We start from the raw sequence: 24778 nt of genomic DNA on the forward strand, positions 1-24778 counted from the left end.
GGATAACACTGTTTGTTCTCAAAGTTTAAAACAGGGAAAGGGGAGGTACCACAAATTCATGAAAGCAGTTGCTTCTGGGGCAAGAAGGCAGATGAGGTTGGGGAGGAGGCCATAGAAACCTCTTGATTTTTTGTTTTTATTGTACTTTAGGTTCTGGGGTACATGTACAGATCATGCAGGATTGTTGCATAGGTACATACACGGCAAGGTGGTTTGCTGCCTCCATCCCCCCGTCACCTATATCTGGCATTTCTCCCCATGTTATCCCTCCCCAACCTCCCCACCCCCCGCTGTCCCTCCCTTGGCCCCTCCCAACAGATCCCAATGTGTGGTGCTCCCCTCCCTGTGCCCATGTGTTCCCATTGTTCAACACCCACCTGTGAGGGAGAACATTCGGTATTTGGTTTTCTGTTCTTGTGTCAGTTTGCTGAGAATGATGGTTTCCAGATTCATCCATGTCCCTACAAAGAACATGAACTCATCCTTTTTTATGGCTGTGTAGTATTCCATGACATATATGTGCCACATTTTCTTTGTCCAGTCTATCATTGCTGGGCATTTGCATTGGTTCCAGGTGTTTGCTATTGTAAACAGTGCTGCAATGAACATTCGTGTGCACGTGTCCTTATAGTAGAATGATTTATAATCCTTTGGGTATATACCCAGTAATGGGATTGCTGGGTCAAATGGAATTTCTATTTCTAGATCCTTGAGGAATCGCCACACTGTCTCCCACAATGGTTGAACTAATTTACACTCCCACCAACAGTGTAAAAGTGTTCCTATTTCTCCACATCCTCTCCAGCATCTGTTGTCTCCAGATTTTTTAATGATCGCCATTCTAACTGGCGTGAGATGGTATCTCATTGTGGTTTTGATTTGCATTTCTTTGATGACCACTGATGATGAGCATTTTTTTCATATGTTTGTTGGCCTTTTAAGGAACCTCTTGATTTTAAGGAAAAGCTGTAAGGTGGCCTTGGTATAACACGTCAGTCACTGTATGGCAGAGAGTGGTGAACAGTTCCTCTCCCGCCTGCCCTTAGCTCTCCCCTTTGCCCTCTTCTCCCCTCCCTGTTACCCTCTTATTATCACCGGGCAAGGCTGCCCCTAACTTGCTTTTCCCAAACATTTTCCTCTTTCTCTCTCTCTCCCCCATTTGGAAAGCAGGGGTTGGCAGGGGTTGAGGCGGGGGAGAAGATACAGAAAGAGACAGAGGCAAGTGCTAGCCCGTGGTCTTGGGACCAGTTTTCAGCCAGGCTGCTCCACAAAAGCCTCCAGGCTAGGGCCTGGAATTCAGTTTACACCTACTCACATGATGCATACTTGCAAGGCATCAAGGCCCTTCCCCTCCTGTGTACAGATGTGACTCTCCTTGCTCTAAAACAGCTTGTCACCTGCAGGATTCAGGCCAGAGGGAACTGAGGGCCTGGCAGAGGTCAGGAGCAGTGCCAGTGAAGGGAACAGGAAGAGTTCCAGAAGCCAGGCCAGTTAGGATGAGCAGGACTTGGCAAGCAGCTACCTATGGGGGTGGAAAGGGGACGGGAGCTGGGACCACAGTTTCACATTGCTGGCCTGTGAAGAGGTTTGAGTTCCCTGCTCTTCTGCAAATGAGAAAATTGACCATAGAGAGCCACATCTGTAAAGGCCTGTCTTGTATTCAGCAATCATGTTATTTATCCCCTTTTGTTGGTATTAAAAGCGCCTTTTCTAGGATTACAAATCGTTCTACTATAAGGACACATGCACACGAATGTTCATTGCAGCACTGTTTACAATAGCAAAGACCTGGAACCAACCCAAATGCCCATCGATGATAGACTGGACAGGGAAAATGTGGTACATATATACCATGGAATATTATGCAGCCATCAAAAAGGATGAGTTCGTGTCCTTTGTAGGGACATGGATTAACCTGGAAACTATTATTCTCAGCAAACTGACACAAGAGCAGAAAATCAAACACCGCATGTTCTCACTCATAGGCGGGTGTTGAACAATGAGAACACATGGACACAGGGAGGGGAGCACTACACTGGGGTCTGTTGGGGGGAAATGGGGGAGGGACGGGGGGGTGGGGAGGTGGGGAGAGATAGCATGGGGAGAAATGCCAGATATAGGTGAAGGGGAGGGAGGCAGCAAATCACACTGCCATGTGTGTACCTATGCAACAATCTTGCAAGTTCTTCACATGTACCCCAAAACCTAAAATGCAATAAAAAAAAGAAATTCACACACACACACACACACACACAAGCGCCTTTTCTTTATGAAATGATGGGGAAAACAGATGATAGTTTTGGAAATATCTTGTGATGGCAGTTGACAACCCAGTGTGGGTCCTCTAAATCAGCAGTCCCCAACCTTTTTGGCACCAGGAACTGGTTTCACGGAAGAAAATTTTTCCACCGACTGGAGTGGGGATGGTTTCAGGATGAAACTGTCCCACCTCAGATCATCAGGCATTAGTTACTAGTCTGCGGCTGGGGGGTTGGGGAGCCCTGCTCTAAATAGATGTTGAAATTTTACTGGTCCATGTGAAAGATAAGAATCCAGGCCCGCCATAGTGGCTCATGCCTGTAATCCCAGCACTTTGGGAGGCCGAGGCGGGCAGATCACCCGAGGTCAGGAGTTTGAGACCAGCCTGGTCAACATGGTGAAAACCTGTCTCTACTAAAAATACAAAAATTAGCCAGTTGTGATGTAGTCCCAGCTACACAGAAGGCTGAGGGAGGAGAATCGCTTGAACTCAGGAAGTGAAGGTTGTAGTGAGCCGAGATTGTGCTACTGCACTCCAGCCTGGGCGACAGAGTGAGGCTCCATCTCCAAAAAAAAAAAAGATAACCCTGGTGTCCTTCCTAATGTCCTTCCAGTCTCTTCACTTGTTTGTCCCATGTCCTTCCCAGGTTGCTGGGAAGGACACATGAGAGAAAGGCAGAGCAAGTGCTTTGGAAAGGGGCAGAGAGCTTTCCTTTCTGAGCTTGGACACTCTATCAGGGCCGTGTCCTGACAGCCCAAGCTGGGCTGTGGGGCTCAGCTGTTCTTGGTGAGGCCATGAGGTTGTGAGAAGAATGCTAAACTTGTCTGAGTTCCAGCTCTGACTCCACCCTGTTCGAGCTGTGTGACTTTGGACTAAATACATAGCTGAGTTGAGCCAGTTTCCTCAGCGGCGTTGTTACAAGATGAACTGGAATAACCAAGGCTGTAGGCTTCCAGCACAGGGTCCAGAGCTTAGTAGGAGTGCAATCGAGAATGTTGAGAGAGATGTTGGCTATAAACTTGGAGCAACCAGGAACCTTTTGTATCAAGGGAGCCAGTGATAGAGGGTGGCACTTGTGGGGCATACAGGCGTGGACTTGGCTGGAGGGCTGGTTTTCCAGAGAGGCCACCCTCTGCCTTAGCTGGGGGTGGAGGGGGACAGTGGGTTTGCCAGTCCTAGCCAGATCCTCTGGCTGCCCAGCTGTGTAATCCCAGGTAAATTATTCCATCTCTATACCTTGGTTTCCTCATCTGAAAAATGGGTCTAAGGATACGATACATTTGATAGGATTGCTCTGGGACTGCAAACGATACGTGTAGAAAGTGTCTGGGGCAGGGTAGGTGCCCCTTGCGCAGCAGTCTCTTCCCACTCTAGGAACTTTCCAAACCAACCCCTCCCAACCTCCCAAAAGTAAGTCGGTGGGGTTCTGCGGTCGTGCACAGCTAAGATGCCTTGGAAGGTTCCTGGTCACAGGCCCGAGCCAAACCCTTGACCAGCTGTCTAATTTGGTTCTTTCTGGTCCTAAACAGCTCCTAGACCAGGACAGAACCAGACCCAGCTTTGGGGAGAGCCGCCTGGCCAAGGGCCTGCAATCAGAGTTCTGGCTGGTGAGCCTCCTGCCTCCGCCCTCCAGAGCAGCTGGTGGGGAAGCCTGTGGAGGAAGTTAGTCAGAGTGAAGCTGCTCCGGGCCCCACCTGTGGTCAAGGTGTGAAATGTGCACCTGGCTCTTCTTTGCCACCCCTCCCCCTGTTTTTTTTTTCTTTTTTTCACACCTCTGGGCTGTGGTTTGAGGAGATGGGAGGCTCAAAGGCTGAGGCCTGGGCCCAGCGCCTAACAGGAAGGGGGGCCCCTACTGCTGTCTGCCAGGCCAGCCAGCCAGGGAAAAGGGCCGTTTCCTCCTCCTCCCCCTCAGAGGCGCCTGCCTCACAACCTCAATCGCAGCTCCTCCGAATGCCCCTTCGAGCCCTATTCCAAAAGCTCCTGGACTTGGCCGCCATCCCCAGGCTGTTAGGGGAGCAGGCTCAGTCTGGCCTGAAGTTCCCATGTGGCCCAGGCTGGGGCTGAGAATTTCTTACTTGAAATTAAGGAGAGTCCGAGCCCTGGGCAGGGGCATATACCTGCCCCAGACAGTGCTGGGATTCTGGGCTTCCTTCTCCTGGCCCTGAATTTCCCTTGAACAAGATGAAGTCACAGGGAGACCTGGGGCCAGGGGCCTGCCTCTTCCTCTGCCCACGTCCTGCTGCTCTGAGCCCTCTTGGGAGGCAAGTCCATTTTAAGTGCTGGGGGCTGTGGGCTGGGGCCTTGGGAGCGCAGGAGGTGGGACAGATAGTCCCAGCCCATGAGGGTGAGTTTCCAGACCTGTGGGGACACTTGCTTTTTTTGGAACGGAGAAGGCCTAACAGGGGAGATGAAGTTTGAGCTGGGTCTTGGAGGATGTTGCCGCTGTTTGTCATGTGGCAAAGGGAGACAAACCGTTCAGGCTGGGGGAACACCAGGTGCCAAGACAAGGAAGTAAGGAAGAGCTTGTCACACCAGGGGCGGTCAGACTGGTTAGAACAAAATGTTCTTATGAGGGCAGGAGGGTAGAGGGGACTGGAAAGCAGTTCAGGACCCAAGCCCCACCACCAAGCACAATGACCTTCCTGTCATCCTGTCCCCGGCAGTCCCCTGGGAATTGTTAAATACAGCGAATTCCATCCTGCAAGGCTTTACTTTCGTACACATGATCTCCTTTAAACTGTTGAGCCACCCAGTGAGGGAGAGGCTACTTCGCCCATTTTGCAGAATGGAGGTTCAGAGAGGTGAAGTGACTTGTCCAAACCTAGTCAGCCAGAAAGGCTGTGTCACACTGCCAGCCCTCCAAACATTCTGCTGCTCAAAGACTCTTTACGAGCCACACCTGCCTCACCACGAGGCCCTAATCAGGCATCTTGTGCTGTGGTGAGGGCAGACACCTGCTTGGCTGGGCTGGAGCCATAGCGGGGAGAGTTGATAAAGTTTGCTTCTTGCGTTCCCTTGGGTTTCTCACAGGGTGAGGTCAAACAGTGTCATAAGAACTAAGGACATTTATTTATTTTGGGGCTTTTTTTGGTTCTTTTTTTTTTGGCTCTTTTTTTTGGCTTGTTTTTGTTTTTCATTGTTTTGAGACAAGGTCACACTCCATTGCCCAGGCGGGAGTGCGATCATTCTTCACTGGAGCTTCTATTTCCTTGGCTCAAGTGATCCTCCCGCCTCAGCCTCCTGAGTAGCTGGGACTATAGGCATGTGCCACCATGCCCAACTTATTAAAATAAAAACTTTTTGTAGAGACAGGGGTCTCACTGTGTTGCCCAGGTTGGTCTCTAACTCCTGCACTCAAGCCATCCACCCGCTTCAGCCTCCCAAAGAAGTGTTGGGATTACAGGCATTAGCCACCTTGCCTGATGGACATTTATTGATTACCTGTGTGCTAGGCACTGTTCTCAGGGTTTTATTGGGATGAATTCACTTAATATCCACAACTATAAAGTAACTATGTGGCCGTTACTATCATCATCATCCTCATTTTACAGATGACAGAAACACAGAGTTCAAGGAACTTGCTCAGAGTCACACAGCTAGTTAGTGGCACAGGCTCCTCACTCTCCCCCATTACACTCTACAGGGACACTGTGTAAGGTGAGAGGGGCTGGGAGTGAGAATGGTGTTCAAAGAGGACTACTTTGGACTTTTCTGTATTGTTTTATTCAGAGACTGCATTCATGTAGTAGCTGTGTGATTAAAGAGTCATCAAAAAGGAGAATAAGCTCACGCCTGTAATCCCAGCACTTTGGGAGGTGGGTGGATCACCTGAGGTCAGGAGTTCAAGACCAGCCTGGCCAACATGGTGAAACCCCATCTTAAAAAAAAAAGAAGAGAATAAGCTGGGCACGGTGTCTCACACCTGTAATTCCAACACTTTTGGATGCCAACGCAGGCAGATGGCTTAAGCCTAGTAGTTTGAGACCAGCCTGGGCAACATGGTGAAACCCCGTCTCTACAAAAAAATACAAAGATTAGCTGGGTGTGGTGGTGCACACCTGTGGTCCCAGCTACTCGGGAGGCTGAGGTGGGGGGGATCACCTGAGCCCAGGAAGTTGAGGCTGCAGTGAGCCAAAATTGCACAACTGCACTCCAGCCTGGGTGACGGAGTGAGACCCTGTCTCAAAAGGCAAAAAAAAAAAAAAAAAAAAAAAAAGAAAGAAAGGCCAGGCAAGGTGGCTCACGCCTGTAATCCCAACACTTTGGGAGGCCAATGTGGGCGGATCATGAAGTCAGGACTTTGACACCAGTCTTACCAACACTGTGAAACCCAATCTCTACTAAAAATATAAAAATTAGCTGGATGTGGTGGCAGGCGCCTGTAACCTCAGCTACTCACGAGGCTGAGGCAGGAGAATCGCTTGAACCGGGGAGGCGGAGGTTGTAGTGAGCCGAGGTTGTGCCACTGCACTCCAGCCTGGCGATAGAGCAACACTCTGTCTCAAAAAAAAAAAAAAAAAAAAAAAAAAAAGAATAAAATTAAGCTAAAAGATTGGGACAATTGTTAAAATTTGAATATGGCCTGGAGATTAGACAAAAAGCTTGTATTCCTGCTATTTTGCTAATTTGGATAATGTAAGAGAATGTCCTGGTTTGTAGGAAATACACATCAAGGTATCTAGGAGTAAAGGGTCATGATGTCTGTAATTTACTTTTGTGTGGCTTGGAAACCAAACATGCTGAGTAAGAGAGAATGCACAAAGGATAAAGCAAATGGGATGACATGCTCATAACTGATGGTTCGGAGGAATGACATAAAGGATTATATTAAAACTATTGCAAAAACCTCATTTAACTGCAAAAACCACAATTACTTTTGCACCAACCTAATAAGTTTGATGTTATATCAAAATAAAAGTTACCAAAAAAGAATCTCCGGCAGGATGAGTTTGCTATCGGATGCTATTCCCTGAATCAGCTTAGAGGCCATGTGAGAAGAAGATGGGGTCAAGGCTGCCTGGGAACACATCCTTTCTGTCAGTGGCCTCTGGCCTCATCCTAGTCCCTCGCTCAGTTGGTCCCCACCTTTCCTGCCTGTGGCCTCACTTCGTGCCTCTAGGGTTCTGGGCTTCTTCCCTTTTCCCACTGTCTTGCAACCTCCAACCTCTCAACCAAGTTCCTCCCAACTTCCCCTGCAGCCTTTTGAGCCAGGGAGGGAAGCCTGCCTGCCCTCCAGCTGCAAGGCATCAGCAGCCGGAGGGCTTCTTCTTCAAGCCACTCAGGGCACCTCAAGGAATACAGGCCATGCCAGAGGCTCCCGGCGTGACCGCATCCTTGGCTCAGACTGTCTGAATAGAAGGGATTTGAGGTTGTGTTATTCAGAGGGTGTCACCAGCTGAAAGCCTGAAGTTCTTTCCCCTAAAATCTCAGGCCTGCGCAGCTGGGTGAGGCCCCTTCCTGAGGAGCAGGCAGTCTGGACTGGGCATAGCCTGGGGTTCTTGGCTGCTGCTGGGCTTCCAGGAAGAGAGAAAGGTGCACCCTGGAAACCCTGGTGCCCACTCCAAAGACACTTCACTGAGCAAAGCTGCCAAGTAACTTCCCTCCCTGGGTCCGTAACTTCTGAGACACCCAGTAACGCTTGAAGCTGCCCTCCCAGGACCTGCATGAGGCCTCTTAATGGTGGTCCCAACTCTGGGCTGCACTTTACCCACTTGGACTCTCAGGCCTTCTGGAAAATTCCTCGACCAGTCAAAATTCGTTTTCTACAATCCCAACAGGGTGTGGTGTTGGCCTTGGGGACTTTGTCTGCATGCCCCCTGCCAAGGTGCCATGGCCCAGGCGCTGCCTCCTCTTAGAGTGGAGCCCATAGTTCTCCAACTAGGCAGCCAGCCATCTGTACAGGCACAGGCATCAGTGGCAGTCTGGCCAGAGCCTGGCTGGCTCCATGCAAGGTAGGGCAGCAGAGTGGGTTAGCACACAGACCCTGGAGCAGGCTGTCTGGATTGGGTTCCTGGTCCTGGCTCTGCCGTTTAGTAGCTACATGACCTCAGACAGGTTATTTCACCTCTCTGTCTTCTGGATTAAGAGTCAATCTAGGGCTAGCTGTGGCGGCTCATGCCTGGGTACTCCCAGCACTTTGGAGGCCGAGGTGGGTGGATCATTTGAGGTCAAGAGTTTGAGACAAGCTTGACCAACATGGTGAAACCCTATCTCTACTAAAAATACAAAAAATTGGCCAGGTGTGGTGGTGGAAACCTGTAATCCCAGCTACTGGGGAGTCTGAGGCAGGAGAATCACTTGAACCCAGGAGGCAGAGGTTGCAGTGAGCTGAGATTGCGCCACTGCACTCCAGCCTGGGTGACAGAGCCAGACTGTCTCAAAAAAAGAATAAAAAAGAAGCTTGAGGAGACACCAAATTAAAAACATGCTCTTGCTTGTGCCACCCACGAATTCCTCAGTCACAAAACCCCAGGCTAACTGCTGACTAAGCCAAAATATCTGAAGATGAGCAGACAGATGGATGGCCACAACAGTAACATTGATCAGGAACGCTCCCCGAGTGCCAGGTGCTGCTTAAAGCACTTTTACACACACGTATTCTCATGAAAACTCTATGAGATAGATTCTATTTTTATTTCTCTTTTAAAGATGATAAAACAGACTCAAAGAGGCTGTTACTTGCCCAAGATCAAATGGCTAGTAAGTGACAAAGCCTGGCTTTCAAACCAGGCCACCGGGCTTCAAAGTCCACACTCCTAACCAGCCTGCTTTACTGTCTCTGGGAATGCGTTTTATCTTGTGAATACCTTTCCTGCCCCCAACTGGATTTGAAAAGACAATAATGTGAATTTAGGGGCTGAGGACACCCAGAGCTGGACCTGGTGTTGGGCTCTGGAGCGGAGCACAGAGACAGTGCAGGGGCTGGGGTGAGAACCACAGCAGGACACCTTCCTAGAGCCAGGGAGTGTGGGAGTGCCTCGGGCACTCCGCAGTTAGGAACCGAGGACAGAAGGTCTAGGGGTCAGGAACTGGAGGTGGTTATCAAGAAAACTAACAGCGCAATAAAGCTCCGAGTCTGTCTAGTTCTAAAAAAAAAAAAAAGCAAACGATATTTTTAAAAAGTCAAGGCCGGGCGCGATGGCTCACACCTGTAATCCCAGCACTTTGGGAGGCCAAGGCAGGCGGATCACCTGAGGTTGGGAGTTCAAGACCAGCTTGACCAACATGAAGAAACCCCCGTCTCTACTAAAAAATACAAAATTAGCTGGGCGTGGTGGGGCATGCCTGTAATCCCAGCTACTTGGGAGATTGAGGCAGGAGAATTGCTTGAACCTGGGAGGCGCCAGCCTGGCCAACATGGTGAAACCCCATCTCTACTAACAATAGAAAAATTAGGTGTGGTGGCACGTGCTACTCGGGAGGCTGAGGCAGGAGAATCGGTTGAACCAGGGAGGCAGAAGTTGCAGTGAACTGAGATCACGCCACTGCACTCCAGCCTGGGCAACAAGAGCAAGACTCCGTCTCAAAAAAAAAAACAACAAAAAAAACAAAACAAAACCCGGAGATAGAGGTTTCGGTGAGCAGAGATCGCGCCATTGCACTCCAGCCTGGGCAACAAGAGTAAAACTCCATCTCAAAAATAAATAAATAAATAAATACATAAATAGTCAACATTTTTTTCAGGGATGGCTTAGGACAAACCCTCTGTGAGATTCAGATGAATTTTTGGCATATTTGCTATTGAGTAGTGGTCTTTCACATAACTAATTACCTGGAGTATTTAGCCATTACTATAGCTTATAAAATAGCCGGAGAAGAGCTTTTGTGTGAAGAGGCGCAGGGTAATGGGATGGTGGCAGAGCATGACTGTGGTGTGGGCAGGAAAGGCAAGTCTGGAAAAGGGGAGATGGTTTGGGGGCAGGTAGGTACAGGGAGACCAGTTAGAGGGCAGGAGGGTGTTAGTGAAAGTGGAGGTAACAGGGTGGCAGGGAGCAGGGAGAGGAGGCAATAAAGAGCGGAGTCCACAGGATTGACTGGACACCCCCAGGCTGGTCTGCCTTTAGTGGGGCTCCATCCATCTTCTCTGTGAGGATGGCACTCACCGTGACCCATTGGTTTGCCTTCTGGCTCTCATGCCAGGTCGGAGAAGCCTTGCACAAAAGGAATCTGTTTAGTTTCACTGAACCTCAAGTTATTTGACAAGGAATCTTCACTTTCTCACAAAAGACCCCCTCCTGTCACGGCTATCACTATCCCCAAACACGAGTGGTCTGCAGGACACGCTTTGGGAAACACCAGCCCAGAGAAAGGAGGCTGTTCTCCTGGCCTGGCCATTAAGGCTTTTCATGATCTGGCTCCAGCCTCCAGGCCGGCCTGATTCTCCACTCTGTCTTGTGCATCCTATATTCCAGCCAAACTGGGCCACATGCTGTTGTAGACCTGATCCAAGCTTCCACTGCTTGGCTGGTCTGTCTGCCTGAGCCCCACCCACCATCCAGGACTCAGAGATGCAGCTCAGAGCCACGAAGCCATAAAAAGTCCCTTTAGCCGGACTCTGTGGCTCTGCCTGAGGTCCCCAGGTGATGAGGCAGGACACAAAGGAGAGATGAGGAGACCCAGGAGAGGAAGCAGGAAGTTTCAGTACCCTATGGCTGCCTTCCAAATATAGAACTAAGTTGAAGCGATTCTGCAGGCCAAGTCCCTGACTAGTAGTGTCCTTTGCCATCTGATCCACTGTCTCCAGCCTTCTTACCCTCAGATCATTAGTCAATGATCTCCAGAACTCCACTGGGAATCAGTGAACAAGTGTCATAGAAAGGCCAAGACAGGCTCTAGAGGATTCCAGTGGGAGTCCGATTGGGTACAGGAACCAATTCCTGTAGCATGGTAGCAGTAAATGGGCTTTGTTTGGTGTCGGACCTGTCTAGGTCTCAGTCCCAATCCCATATTGACCAATTCATAGCTGTGTGATTTGGACAAATCACTTCACTTCTCTGAGCCTCTGTTTCCTCGTGTACAAAGTAGAGACTGCACCTACTTTATATGACAATGATGAAATGGTTGTTGAGAGGATTACATGAGATTAATTTGAGTAAATCACCTGGTGAAATGCCTGGCCTTCTCTGATCACCCACTGTAAAATACACCCTTCATCCCTCTCTATCCTTTTGTCCCATTTTATATTCTTTTTTTTTGAGACGAAGTCTCGCTTTGTAGCCCAGGCTGGAGAGCAGTGGCGTGATCTTGGCTCACTGCAACCTCTGTCTCCCTGGTTCAAGCGATTCTCCTGCCTCAGCCTCCTGAGTAGCTGGGACTACAGGTGCGTAGCACCACACCCGACTAATTTTTTTTGTATTTTTAGTAGAGATGGGTTTTCACCATGTTGGCCAGGCTGGTCTCAAACTCTTGATCTCAGTTGATCTACCTGTCTTGGCCTCCTAAAATGCTGGGATTACAGGTGTAAGCCACTGTGCCTGGCCCATTTTATATTCTTCATAGCATTCATCACTACCTGCTACTTACCTGCTTATTTGGTTCTTGACCGATTATTCCATTAGAACGAGAGATATAATTTTGGGTTTTTTAATCAACCAGGGCCTTCAATCATTTCTGACACATAGTAGGTGGTCATTCAACAAATACATTTTTATTTATTTAGGTATTCAATAAATAGGCTGGGTGCCGTGGCTCATCCTGTAATCCCAGCACTTTGGGAGGCTGAGGTGGGCAGATCACTTGAGGTCAGGAGTTTGAGACCAGCCTGGGCAACACGGTGAAACTGTCAGAGGTGTTTAAACCAGAGCAACTCCATCTTGAATAGGAGATGGATAAAATAAAGGCTCAGACCTGCTGGGCTGCATTCCTAGGAGATTAAGGCATTCTTAGTCGGAAGATAAGAGGTCAGCACAAGATACAGGTCATAGAGACCTTGCTGATAAAACAGGTTGCAGTAAAGAAGCTGGCCAAAACCCACCAATACCAAGATAGGGATGAGAGTGACCTCTGGTTGTCCTCACAGTTACTCTCCCACCAGTGCCATGACAGTTTACAAATGCCATGACAGCGTCAGGAAGTTATCCTATATGGTCTAAAAAGGGGAGGCATGAATAATTCACATCCCTTGTTTAGCATATAATCAAGCAATAGGGCCAAGTGCAATGACTCACGCCTGCAACCCCAGCACTTTGGGAGGCCGAGGAAGGCAGATCAACTGAGGTCAGGAGTTCGAGACCAGCCTGGCCAACATAGCGAAACCTCGGCTCTATTAAAAATACAAAAATTACCCAGGCATGATGGCACATACCTGTAATTCAAGGTACTCGGGAAGCTGAAGCAGGAGGCAGAGGTTGCAGTGAGCTGAGATGGTGCCACTGCACTCCAGCCTGGGCAACAGAGCAAGACTCCATCTCAATGATAATAACAATAAATAAATAAATAAATAAATAAGGTCGGCCGCGGTGGCTCATACCTGTAATCCCAGCACTTTGGGAGTCCGAGGTGGGTAGATCACGAGGTCAGGAGATTGAGACCATCCTGGCTAAAACGGTGAAACCCCATCTCTACTAAAAATGCAAAAAATTATCCGGGCGTGGTGACACGCACTTATAGTCCCAGCTACTTGGGAGACTGAGGCAGGAGAATCCCTTGAACCTGGGAGGCAGAGGTTGCAGTGAGCCGATATGGCGCCACTGCACTGCAGCCTGGGTAACAAGGCTCGGAAACTCCATATCAATAAATAAATAAAATGAAATAAAATACAGTGGGCAACCAGCAGCCCTTGGGCTGCTCTGCTTATGGATAGCCATTCTTTTATTCCTTTACTTTCCTAATATGCCTTCACATTACTCTATGGACTCACCTTGAATTCTTTCTTGCATGAGATGCAAGAACCCTCTCTTTGGGCCTGGATCGGGACCCCTTTCCAATAACAAAACCTTGTCTCTACAAAAAATACAAAAAATTAGCCAGATGTGCTGGCTTAAGCCTGTGGTCCCAGCTACTTAGGAAGCTGAAGCAGGAGGATCACCTGAGCCTGGGAGGCAGAGGTTGCAATGAACTGTGATGGTACCACTGCACTCCAGCCTAGGCAACAGAGTGAGATTGCCTCAAAATAAATAAATATTCAAGAAATAATTCTTTATTTGAATGAGTTAGAAAATAAAACAGTCTCATATATAAAGGTCTTGCACACAACGACCTGCAGTGCTGGGAGCTTGGTTCATGGTTGCTGGCTGAGGTGTGACCTAGTGCAGGGTATGTTTTGTGGAGCACCTGTCTGGGGCCTGTATTTGGAAAACAATGCCCATTAGCATAGGAAAGTTTTCAGGATCTTCTGCTATAGACAGAGTCACCGAACTCATTTGGTAACTGCATTAGCTTCCTGAGGCTGCCATAACAAATCACCCCAAACTGGGTGGCTTAAAACAACAAAAATTTATTATCTCAAAGTTCTGAAGGCTGGGAAGTCCAAAATCAAGGTGTCAGCAGGGACATGCTCCCTCCAGAAGCTCTAGGGGAGAATCCATTCTTCGCCTCTTGCAGCTTCTGGTGGCTGCTGGCTGGCATTCCTGGGTTTGTGAGAGCATCACTCCAGGCTCTGACTTCATCTTCATGGGGGCTCTCCCTCTTCCAGGTGTCTGCTTTCTCTTAGTCTCTATCTTATAAGGACACACTTGTGAGGGCATTTAAGTCCCACCCAGGTAATCCAGGATAGTCTTCTCATCGTCAAGTCTCACTTCATTACATTTGTAAAGACCCTTTTCCCTAAATAAAGCAGCATTCACAGGTTTCAGGGGTTAGGACCAGACTTATCTTTAGGAGACATTATCAGACAACCATAGTCATTAACTGCTGTGTTTTTCCCAGCTCCCCTGCTCTCTCTACAGAATATATTCTGAGAAATGTTGACTTGATGAAAATGGGCTTTTAGAAAGAATGGGGTAGAGATGGGAATAGAGTACAGGAAGAAAAAATTTCTGGGAAATCAGGCCCTCCTCAGGATGGGAGGGATAGGGCTGGATATTGACCAAGTGCTGCTGCTGATTCTTTTTGTGTGTCAAGGACTGGGACCCACAGCGCACAAAGACATGGAGAGGTAATTATGCCTGATAGAGAGCAATGAGGACGCCGTGCCTCTCGTTTAATTAGGCCGGGGAGAGTGTCTGGCTCTGGGTAGTTTTCAAGAGCTCTCCAGGTAATTGCAATGCACATCAAGAGTAGAAAGCCACTAGACAATAGTGCTGAGGCAATGAGAATTTCAAAACAGCTGTTAATGAATATTATCTTTAAGAGTAGTAGCAAGTTTCATAGCTTTGACATCAATAATTAACCCTCTTGACCTTCTCAGTGAGATAATAATGAATGCGAAAGATCCAGCAGCACTGGCTGTGCTGGGGAGAAAGTCTCAGCAAGCGTGAGGGGCAGTGAAAAGCACAAGAGAAAAAGGGTCCCTGGAGCCACTGAAGTTCCACAGCCTTGGCCCCTACATGGAGAGACTACAGGGCCGGGGTGGTGGGGATGTAGAGGACCAGCGACAGCTGCCAGGAGTTGCCTGGAAGAAAGAGATGTTTTTCATTGTTGTTGTTCGTTAGTTTCTGTTTTTGTTTTTTTTAAAAGGGAAGCCCCTGGTTTGGCCCCAATGGTCAGCGGTGTCTACTCCCTTCTGCCCCAGGGGGATGGGACAACCTTGTCATGACTGCTGAGGCTTGAGGCGAGGGACTGCAGTATCTCTCTTCTGGCTCTCTGCAACAGAAGTTGACCTTTAGCATGGGCCAGTGCTTTTGGTTCGAAAGTATTAAATATACATGTGAGGGTCAAGCTAACTGGTATGAGGACTCACGAAGGATTGACTTCTACCCTTTTGAGGTTAGCACTTCCAAAAAGGAACACTCCTTCCTTTCTCTACTGGGTCCAATGCAGGGCCTAGCTCCCTCAGCCTCCCAGCTCCCTGGGGAGAGAAGCCAGGCAGGTTTTTTTTTCCCCCCTCACTTATTATTGTGAGGCTGGGGCCAGAGTTTGTGTTGTACATATTTGTGCATGAAATGAAGAAAGCTCAGGCCCTGCCTCTCGTGGCCACATGAGTAAAGAGGCTGACTAGGAGACAGAGAGCCTTCTAAGACCCAGAGCCCGGTGTGGTGGCACATGCCTGTAGTCCCAGCTACTCAGGAGGCTGAGGCAGGAGGATCACTTGAGCCCAGGAGTTCGAGACCAGCCAGGGTAACATAGTGTGAGCCTGTCTCTATTAGAAAAAAAAAAATTTAGATTAGCCAGATGTGGTGGTATGTGCTTGTAGTCTCAGCTACTCAGGATGCTGAGGTGGGAGAATCGCTTGAGCTCAGGAGTTTGAAGCTGTAGTGAGCCATGATTGTGCCACTGTACTCCAGCCTGGGTGACAAACTGAGACCCTGGCTCTTAAAAAAAAGACCCAGATTTGTCAGGCCAAGCAGGACTAGGTTATGCTGTGAAACAAAAAGTTCCACACTGCAGAGTGTTAACCAAACGGAACTTTATTTTTTACTCACATTAAATGTGCAACATAGGTTAGTGAAGCTTGGCTCACTGTAGTCACCCAGTGACCCAGGCTCTAACGGTGGCCCCGTCTTGGTACATTCTCTCATGCTCACTGCAGCATTGGGATGAGAATGAGATGAATTGTACACTGACTTAAAGCTTCATTGGCAAAGGCAAGCCACATGTCCACACCTAATTCTAAAGAGGCTCCCAGGATATGCAATCCTGTCACAATCCTGGAAAGACGACCTATTTGTAGATCCAGCAGCTGTCAACGCTAATCCCTAGACAAGACTTGGCTTTTACATTGCCTAGAAGGAAAGGGAAGACATGGATTTCTACAAGCCCACGAGGCCAGGGCCAGAGGCAGACCATGTGTCCTAACCCCATCCTCCACCACCCTACCGTGTGGGAGCAAACAGTCATGCTCGGGGCTACCTTCAAGCCCCAGAATGGAAACAGTTACACTGAAAAGCATAAGAAGAAATTAAAAACCACGACTTCCTTTTGTAGCTTGTATTTTTTTCCTACTGCTGCCGTAAAAAATTGTGACAAATTTAGTGGCTTCAAACAATACAGATTTATGATCTTACAGTTCTAGAAGTCAGAAGTCTGAGATGTGGGCTGGGTGTGGTGGCTCACGCCTGTAATCCCGGTACCTGGGGAGGCTGAGGCGGGCGGATCACCTGAAGTCAGGAGTTCAAGACCAGTCTGGCCAACATGGTGAAACCACGTCTCTACTAAAAATAAAAATAAATCGGCCTAGCGTGATGTTGTGTACCTGTAGTCCCAGTCACTGGAAAAGCTGAGGAAAGAGAATCGCTTGAACCCGGGAGGCAGAGGTTGCAGTGAGCCAGGATGGCACCACTGCACTCCAGCCTGGGCAACAAGAGCAAAACTCTGTCTCAAACAAACAAACAAAGAAGTCTGAGATGCGTCTCACTAGACTAAAATCAGGGTGTTGGCAGGCTTGGTGTTTGTTCTAGAGACTCTAGGGAAGAGTCTGTTTCCTTGCCTTTTCCAACTTCTGGACGCCTTGGCCCACGGCCCCTTCCCCCATCTTCAGACCTGGTAACGTCAGGCTAAGCCCTTCTCACACTGCCATCTCTCTGGTTCATTCATTCTGCCTCCCCCTTCTACTTATGGGGACACTGAGACTACATTGCGCCTACCTGGACAATCCAGGAGAATATCCCTGTCACAAGTGTGCTGACTGGCAACCTTAATTTTTATCTGCAGCCTTCATTCCCCTTTGACATGTAATCTCACATGCACACAGGTTCTGGGTTAGGATGTGGATGTGGATATCTTTGGTAGTTGGGGAATTATTCTGCCTTCCCCACAGGCCTAGGAAGAAAAGGGTTGCTATCCTAGGAGGAAAGGTGGCAACGTCCCCTGGGAGATTTCCCGGGAATACGTGATGTTGGGCTACACCCCCATTTAGGTATTTTAAGCTTGCTTTTTTCGTTTCGTGGAGACTCGGTTTCACTATGCTGCCCCGGCTGGTCTCGATGCTCTCACTTTGGCCTCCCAAAGTGCTGGGACTACATGCATGAGCTGCTGTGTCTGGCCTAAGTATTTTAAAGTTACATTGGAACTTGGCATATTCTTTTCTTTTCTTGAGACAGAGTGTTGCTCTGTCGCCCAGGCTGGAGTGCAGCGGTGCGATCTCAGCTCACTGCAACCTCTGCCTCCCGGGTTCAAGTGATTGTCCTGCCTCAGCCTCGCAAGTAACTGGGACTACAGGTGCATGCCACCACACCCGGCTAATGTTTTTGTATTTTTAGTAGAGACGGGCTTTTACCACGTTGGCCAGGCCGGTCTCGAACTCCTGACCTCAGGTGATTGCCCTCCTCAGCTTCCCAAAGTGCTGGGATTACAGATGTGAGCCACCGCACCCGGCCAGCATTTTCAAATTAGGCATTTTTTTTAAAAGAGAGAGACAGGGTTTCGTTATGTTGCCGGGCAGGGGTGGTCTTGAACTCCTGGCCTTAAGCAATGTTCCCGCCTCAGCCTCCCAAAGTGCTGGGATTACAGGGGTGAACCATTGTGTCTCAAAGTAAGCATTTTTAAAATGTAAATGCAAATATTACTGTATTCTGATACCACATCAGTTTTAATTCTCTCACTCAGCAGCCGATCAGTTCGTCCCTTTAGATGCCATAGGCTGAAGCTTGTATCTTCCCTTCTTGCGTTTCTCTCTTTCTCCCCACACCTTATCAAAATGAAGCCAGCCGTGTGCTTTATCGCCTCAGGAGAGGTATACAGCCTGGGTAGGAGGAGGAGAAGGAGGGGAGAGAGAGAGAGAGAGAGAGAGAGAGAGAGAGAGCGCTATGGGTCCCCGGGCCCTGTTTCCTAGTAACACTCCGAGGAGGTGGTAATTCCCCAAAGAGGAGTGGTCCCCGGTGCACGCAGGGAGATGCACCAGAAACTGAAGCCTTCCAGCTGCCTGGCGGATTTCCTCAGCCACAAAAGCAGCAATGAACAGGGTACAACGAATAGCTTAGCAGAAGCTTACAGACGACAACAAGATCCCCTACCCCTCCGTCCCCAGATGTCTGATACTGTGAAGGGTCCCAAGACCTTTTCTTGACATCAGGGAAGCAGAAACTGTGAGGATGACTCAGGGTGAATTTCCCACACTCTGCCGAGATGGAGTGCAGAATCGAAATGAGATGGATTTAGAAAACCAATCAAGAGAGGCAAGGTTTCTCGTATACCTAGATTTCTAGTCTGGGATGACTAACAGTAAAGAAAGCTACACCTTTCAACGTACGGAGGAGCCTGGGCATAGTAGAAGAGAAAGCAGAGGGGAGCCATGCGTGGTACATGGGGAATCACAAGTTTAACATGAAACTTTTGATTTTCTTTATCCACATCAGAGAATATGATTCTCCTTCACAGAGCAGTCGATACGTGATAGCATTACGGGAAGAGTGAGAGAGAATGGAAAATAGCAGGGGTGCTCTAAAGAACATTTCCTACGTAATTGGTGCATCCTTGTTGGAGAGCAGTTGGCTAGTATCTAGGCGACAGGAGCATCTGGGATGATTCAGCAACCCTACCAGCACACGTGCTCAGAAATCTACGTTCTTAAGTAGGTTCCCTCCTCTCTGCATCTCTCAACTGGCCCACCGCGACAGCCCCTCTTTTCTGACTCCCCTATGCCCAGTCTTGCCTTGCTGTGGAAAGATTGCTCAGAATACAAACCTCATCATCTCATTTCCCTGTTCAAAACTTGACGGTGCTCCTCCCCACGGCCCTCTGTATAGGTTGATGCCCGGATCTTGACGCACAAGGCCCCATGGCCTGGCTCTTTAACAAGAGCCCCACTTACCAAGCATACTGCCAAGTTTGTTCACCAAATGGGTCAACAGGCTCCTCTCCAAGCCTCTGTGCGTCTTGTTTCCATGTGCTCTATCCTAACTCAGTTGCCTTATCCATTGGGAATCTCTTCCTTTCAGAAGTCGGCCTCAAACCTCCAATGCAGTAGTGACTGCTTCTTTTTGGGGTCCCACAGGACAGTGTGCACCAGGATAGAATAGAAGTTTGGATATTGGATTTTAATTGTTTTTCTTTTTCTTTTGAGACGGGGTCTTGCTCTGTCACCTAAGCTAGAGTGCGGTGGCACGATCTCGGCTCATTGCAACCTCTGCCTCCCAGGCGCCAACGATCCTCCCACCTCAGTTGCTTTAAAAGATGGTAACTTTTAAAACAATTCTTTCTCCTCCGCTTAAAGAATTCTTTGAAGGTACAGGCTATGCATGGTAGCTCTACATTCCTGCCATCTTGTAAGATTCTCACTGACTCTCTCCGAGGACCTGGTTTCAGGCCCCCGGGGCCCAGCTCCTCATTGTCCCAGATCACCTCCCTCTGGTCTCAGTCGCCTCAGGCTGAAGGGACTGGAATTAGAGACGACTTCGACACCAGGGGTGGCGCAGAAAGTCAGTCCTGCTTTCACCCAGATGGATCAACAAAAGGAGACGATATCTGGACTGCATGCCTCTATCTGTCACTTCCTGTGTGATCACGGACAGCTCACAGTCTTTAAGCCTGTCTCTTCCTCAGTAAAATGAGCAAAATAATAATAGCTACCCTCAGAGACTGTTGTGCAGATACTGAGAGATGAAGTGAAAGTGCTGAAAATGGTCATGTGCTGCACACTAATAACCTCCAAAGAACCACGTTAGTTAAATGTGGCCCAGAGAAAGAGATGAAAAAAATTAAGTTCCTAATTTAGGAACTTGTTCATACGGATTAAATCCTCCCTATTCCTTTCCCAGTCTTTAAACTCACTTCATGCTTAATTCTGCTTCGACCTGCCTTCGTCCACAGGACGTTGTCCTCCCTCTCCATGTCATCTTTCTTTTACCCCTCCCCAGATCTTATCTCCAGTGAGAGCAAAGCACCATCTTCCTTTCATGACACGATCAACTGGATCTGAGAGTCACAGATCTGGTCAAAGCTCACCTCCTCCATTTGCTAGCTTCATGACTTTGCACCGGTTACTTAACTTCTCAGTGCCTGGGTTTTTTCATGTCTATGGCCCACGTATGTGACGAGGATTAAACGACACCCTATTCCTTTCCATTTCAGTCATCTCCATCTTGACTGTCATTCAGCCTCCCACACATTTAATCACACTTAGGATACTTTCTTCTTCACTCAACCAACCATTGTTCGTTTTCAAGATTTTAAACTTGGAAATCCTCTTTTTTTAGTATAACCTCTGCCGCCACCACTGCTGCTGCTGCTGCTGCTGCTTCTGCTTCTTCTTCTTCTTCTTCTTCTTCTTCTTCTTCTTCTTCTTCTTCTATGTTTTGATTCAGCGGTTTAGAAACACCAGTTGCATAGAACCTAAAAAGAGATATTTCAAACTCCACCGTGGCCTATACTGAGAAACCGAGTATCTGGCAATGAACGCTTCTCCTTCTCCTTCTCCTTCTCCTTCTCTTTCTTGTCCTTCTAATTCTTCTTCATTTCTTTGAGACAGGGTTTTACTCTTGTTGCCCAGGCTGGAGTGCAATGGCGTGATCTCGGCTCACCGCAACCTCTGCCTCCCAGGTTCAAGCGATTCTCGTGCCTCAGCCTCCAGAGTAGCTGGGATTACAAGCATGCGCTAACACGCCGGACTCATTTTTTGTACTTTTAGTGGAAACAGGGTTTCTCTCCTGATCTCAGGTGATCTGCGTCCTTTGGCCTCCCCTGGCCTCCCCAAGTGCTGGGATTATAGCCGTGAGCCACTACGCCCGGCCAACCTCTGATTTTTCCAGTTCTCTTCCTTCCACCAAACTTGCTCTGTCTCTAGCTTGGGTTCCAGCCCCTCCAGCCATCCTCATTCTCCCAGACTATCTTTTTCTGGTCTCAGTCACCTCCCTGCCAAGACAGAACTTCGTGGCCAGACTTTTCACTGTGTGCTCACTGCTACCTTGCATTTCCACAGTCCCTGTCTCTGGATGGCCTCCAGGCCCAGATAACCCCCTGCTTACTGTTTTAACTTCCAAAAGTCCACGTTTGCAGGAGAAAAAGTCCCTCCCTCTTATGCTATGGGACCACTCTCATTACCGGAAAGCCTCTCTGCCTCTCCCTGGCCTCCTCCTGTCATGGCTGAGGAAGAATCATCCCCTTCCTTGCCAACAATGTCCCCTGACTCACATCCTAGAGTGCTATCTCCAAGCTTTTCTCCAACCATGATCCTACATTTCTTTTGCCTCTTCAGATGTTCTTCTTCTTTTCTTTTTTCTTTTTTTTTTTTTGAGACAGAGTCTTGCACTGTTGCCCCGGCTGGAGTGCAATGGCAGATCTCGGCTCACCGCAACCTCCGCCTCCCTGGTTCACGCGATTCTCCTGCCTCAGCCTCCCAAGTAGCTGGGATTACAGGCGCACGCCATCACACCTGGCTGATTTTTTGTATTTTTAGTTGAGACGGGGTTTCACTATGTTGGCCAGACTGGTCTCAAACTCCTGACCTCGTGATCCGCCCGCCGCGGCTTCCCAAAGTGCTGGGATTACAGGCATGAGCCACCGTGCCTGGCCTCAGTTGTTCTTTCTACATCTCCTTCCCCTCTGCTTATAATACACTCAGATCTCCTCCATTCTAAAGACACCTTCTCAGCTCTCCACGCCAGATACCACCCTATGCTGACCTATCCCTTCATTAAACTTTTTCTTTTTGTCTTTTTTTAAGACAGAGTCTCACTCTGTTGCTCAGGCTGGAGTGCAGTGGTGGGATCTCGGCTCACTCCAACGTCTGCCTCCTGGGTTCAAGCGACTCTCCTGCCTCAGCCTTCTGTCTAGCTGGGATTACAGGCACAGGACACCATGCCTGGCTAATTTCTTTTTCTTTCTTTTTTTTTTTTTTTTTTTGAGACGGAGTTTCGCTCTTATTACCCAGGCTGGAGTGCAATGGCGCGATCTCGGCTCACTGCAACCTCCGCCTCCCGAGTTCAAGCAATTCTCCTACCTCAGCCTCCGGAGTAGCTGGGACTCAGGCCGCGCCACCACACCCAGCTATTTTTTTTTTTTTTTTTGTATTTTTTGTATTTTTTTTGTATTTTTAGCAGAGATGGGGTTTCACCATGTTGACCAGGATGATCTGGATCTCTTGACCTAGTGATCCACCCACCTTGGCCTCCTAAAGTGCTGGGATTAAAGGCGTGAGCCACCGCGCCCGGCCATACCTTGGTAATTTCTATATTTTTAGTAGAGACGACAGGCTTTCACCATGCTGGCCAGGCTGGTCTGGAACTCCTGACCTCAGGTCGTCCATCCGCCTCGGCCCCCGCCTCGGCCCCCGCAAAGTGCTGGGATTACAGGAGTGAGCAGTGCGGGCCCATTAAACTCTTGCAAAGGATAATCTACACATGCTCCTCAAGCTGCTCGTGGCCTCCTCACTTGTTAATCCCTTGCAGCCTGACTTCTGCTCCCACCGTTCGATCGCCAACCTAACGACCACTAACATGACGACCGCCCAGCTCCCAAACTCAGGGGGCAGTCTTCATCTTCTGTCTAGCACTTGGCACCCTGGCCCACCTGTCTTTTTTGAAACACTCTCCTTCCTTGATCTCCACTGCTGCTTTATTGTGGTTTTGCCTCTGTCTATCCTCTTCCTCAAGCATGATGCTCCTCCCTCAACACCACCCGCTTGGTGAGCACCTCTCCTCTCATGGTCTGACGAGGCCTTGGCGGGCTTTTCCTCAATGTCAGAGAGTAAATCTCTTCGGCTTTGTGTGCCAAGAGGCAAAATCGAGGCAATTCTGTACGTCCTTAGAATACAAACATTTAAAAAGTAAAAACTGGCCCACTCGCGTGGTAGTCACCACCGCAGCCGCCCAAGAGGAGCTGGGGGAGGACGGTGGCCCGCGACGCTCGTCGCACCGCCAGCCAGGCTAGTGCCGCGGCGGCAGCGGCCGGGGCCTCGCGCGCGGCAGGGCGGCCTGGGCTTTGGCCTCCCTCCGGTTCCCTGGAAGCGGGCCCGCGGCCGGCGCGGGAGCAGCAGCAGCAGCAGCAGCAGCAGCAGCAGCAGAGGCGGAGGCTCCCGCACGTCTCTCTCCTCCCCCTCAGCCTGAGCCAGAGGAGGCCAGGCGGCCCGGGTGTCTGGAGGGGGATCCGCTGCCCGAGAATGGGGATTCTCTTCACCGGAATGTGGAGACTGTTCCATCACCAGGAGCACAAAGTTGCCATTGTTGGTCTGGATAATGCAGGGAGAACTACCACCCTGTACCAATTGTCTATGAATGAAATTGCACATACATCTCCATAATAGGAGGTGATGTAGAAGAGATCGTGATTAAGAATACAAGTTTCCTAATGTGGGATATCGGTGGCCAAGAATCTCTTCGTTCTTCCTGGAACACTTACTATACAAACACAGAGTTTGCAATAGTTGCCGTGGACAGTACAGACAGAGAGAGAGGATTTCTGTAACTGGAGAAGAACTCTGTAAGTTAGCACGTGAGGACCTAAGCAAAGCTGGATTGCTGACTCTTGCCAATAAACAAGATGTTAGAGGATGCATGACTAGCAGAAATTTACCAGTTGTTGAAGCTAACTTCTGTTAGAGATCACCAGTGGCATATCCAGGCATGCTGTGCTCTAAGTCAAAATGCAAATCAGCAGAGAGATTCAGTTTCCAATATTTTAAAATGTAATGTTACTTACGAAAAGTATTTTGCTTAAGGTTGTGTATGTACTGTGCATATACCTCAAGTTTCAGGTAATGACTTTATGTTTTAAAGAAAAACGACACAAATATTAATAATATCCTTAGTAATAACCGTAATGAGGTAAGCGTCGGCACTGGCGTTAAGTGCCCTGTAATACTTTCTCCCTATGTTCTCTGTCTTGTACTAACCAGCTTCCCAAATCATTGAGCTGCTTGTCAAAAAAAAAAAAAAAAAAAAAGGGAAAGCTAAAGGCATGACATTGTGTATCGATTTTCTGTTGTCGACCAAAATCACACGCATGGAAACATGTAATTCAACAGAGTGGGATACCCCTCAGATTCTTGGCTTAGTATTACTAACGGGCAACATTGGACAATGAGCGACTATCAGATTATTCCTTTCGGTGGTTCTTATGGCATCTAAGTTACTGAATAAATTATTAATCCATTACTTAGTGAATCACAAATTATGATTAAAGTTATCAAATGAATTCTCAGCATTAATTGAAAGCTGTTGTGTGAAACGTGTCTACCCAGAAAAGCAACATTCTATAAACACTATTAAACAACTTAGCTATATATATTTTTGTTTGTTTGTTTGTTTGTTTTTGGTGCGGGGGGTGTGGATGGAGTTTCGCTCCTGTTGCCCAGGCTGGAGTGCAATGGGCGATCTCGGCTCGCCGCAACCTCCGCCTCCCAGGTTCAAGCCATTCTCCTGTCCCAGCCTCCCGAGTAGCTGGAATTACAGGCATGCGGCACCACACCTGACTAATTTTGTATTTTTAGTACAGATGGGGGTTCCTCCATGTTGGTCAGGCTGCTCTTGAACTCCCAACCTCAGGTGA

At 48.7% G+C, this 24778-nt stretch overlaps 1 pseudogene; it reads left to right on the forward strand.

The window, feature by feature from the left end:
- Positions 1-23357: 23357 nt before the first annotated feature.
- Positions 23358-23947, forward strand: LOC116535000 (annotated as a pseudogene).
- The last annotated feature ends 831 nt before the right edge of the window (positions 23948-24778 follow it).

Source organism: Sapajus apella, unplaced genomic scaffold (genome assembly GCF_009761245.1).
Source record: "Sapajus apella isolate SASKATOON/1434 unplaced genomic scaffold, GSC_monkey_1.0 scaffold91, whole genome shotgun sequence".
Classification (NCBI taxonomy): domain Eukaryota; kingdom Metazoa; phylum Chordata; class Mammalia; order Primates; family Cebidae; genus Sapajus; species Sapajus apella.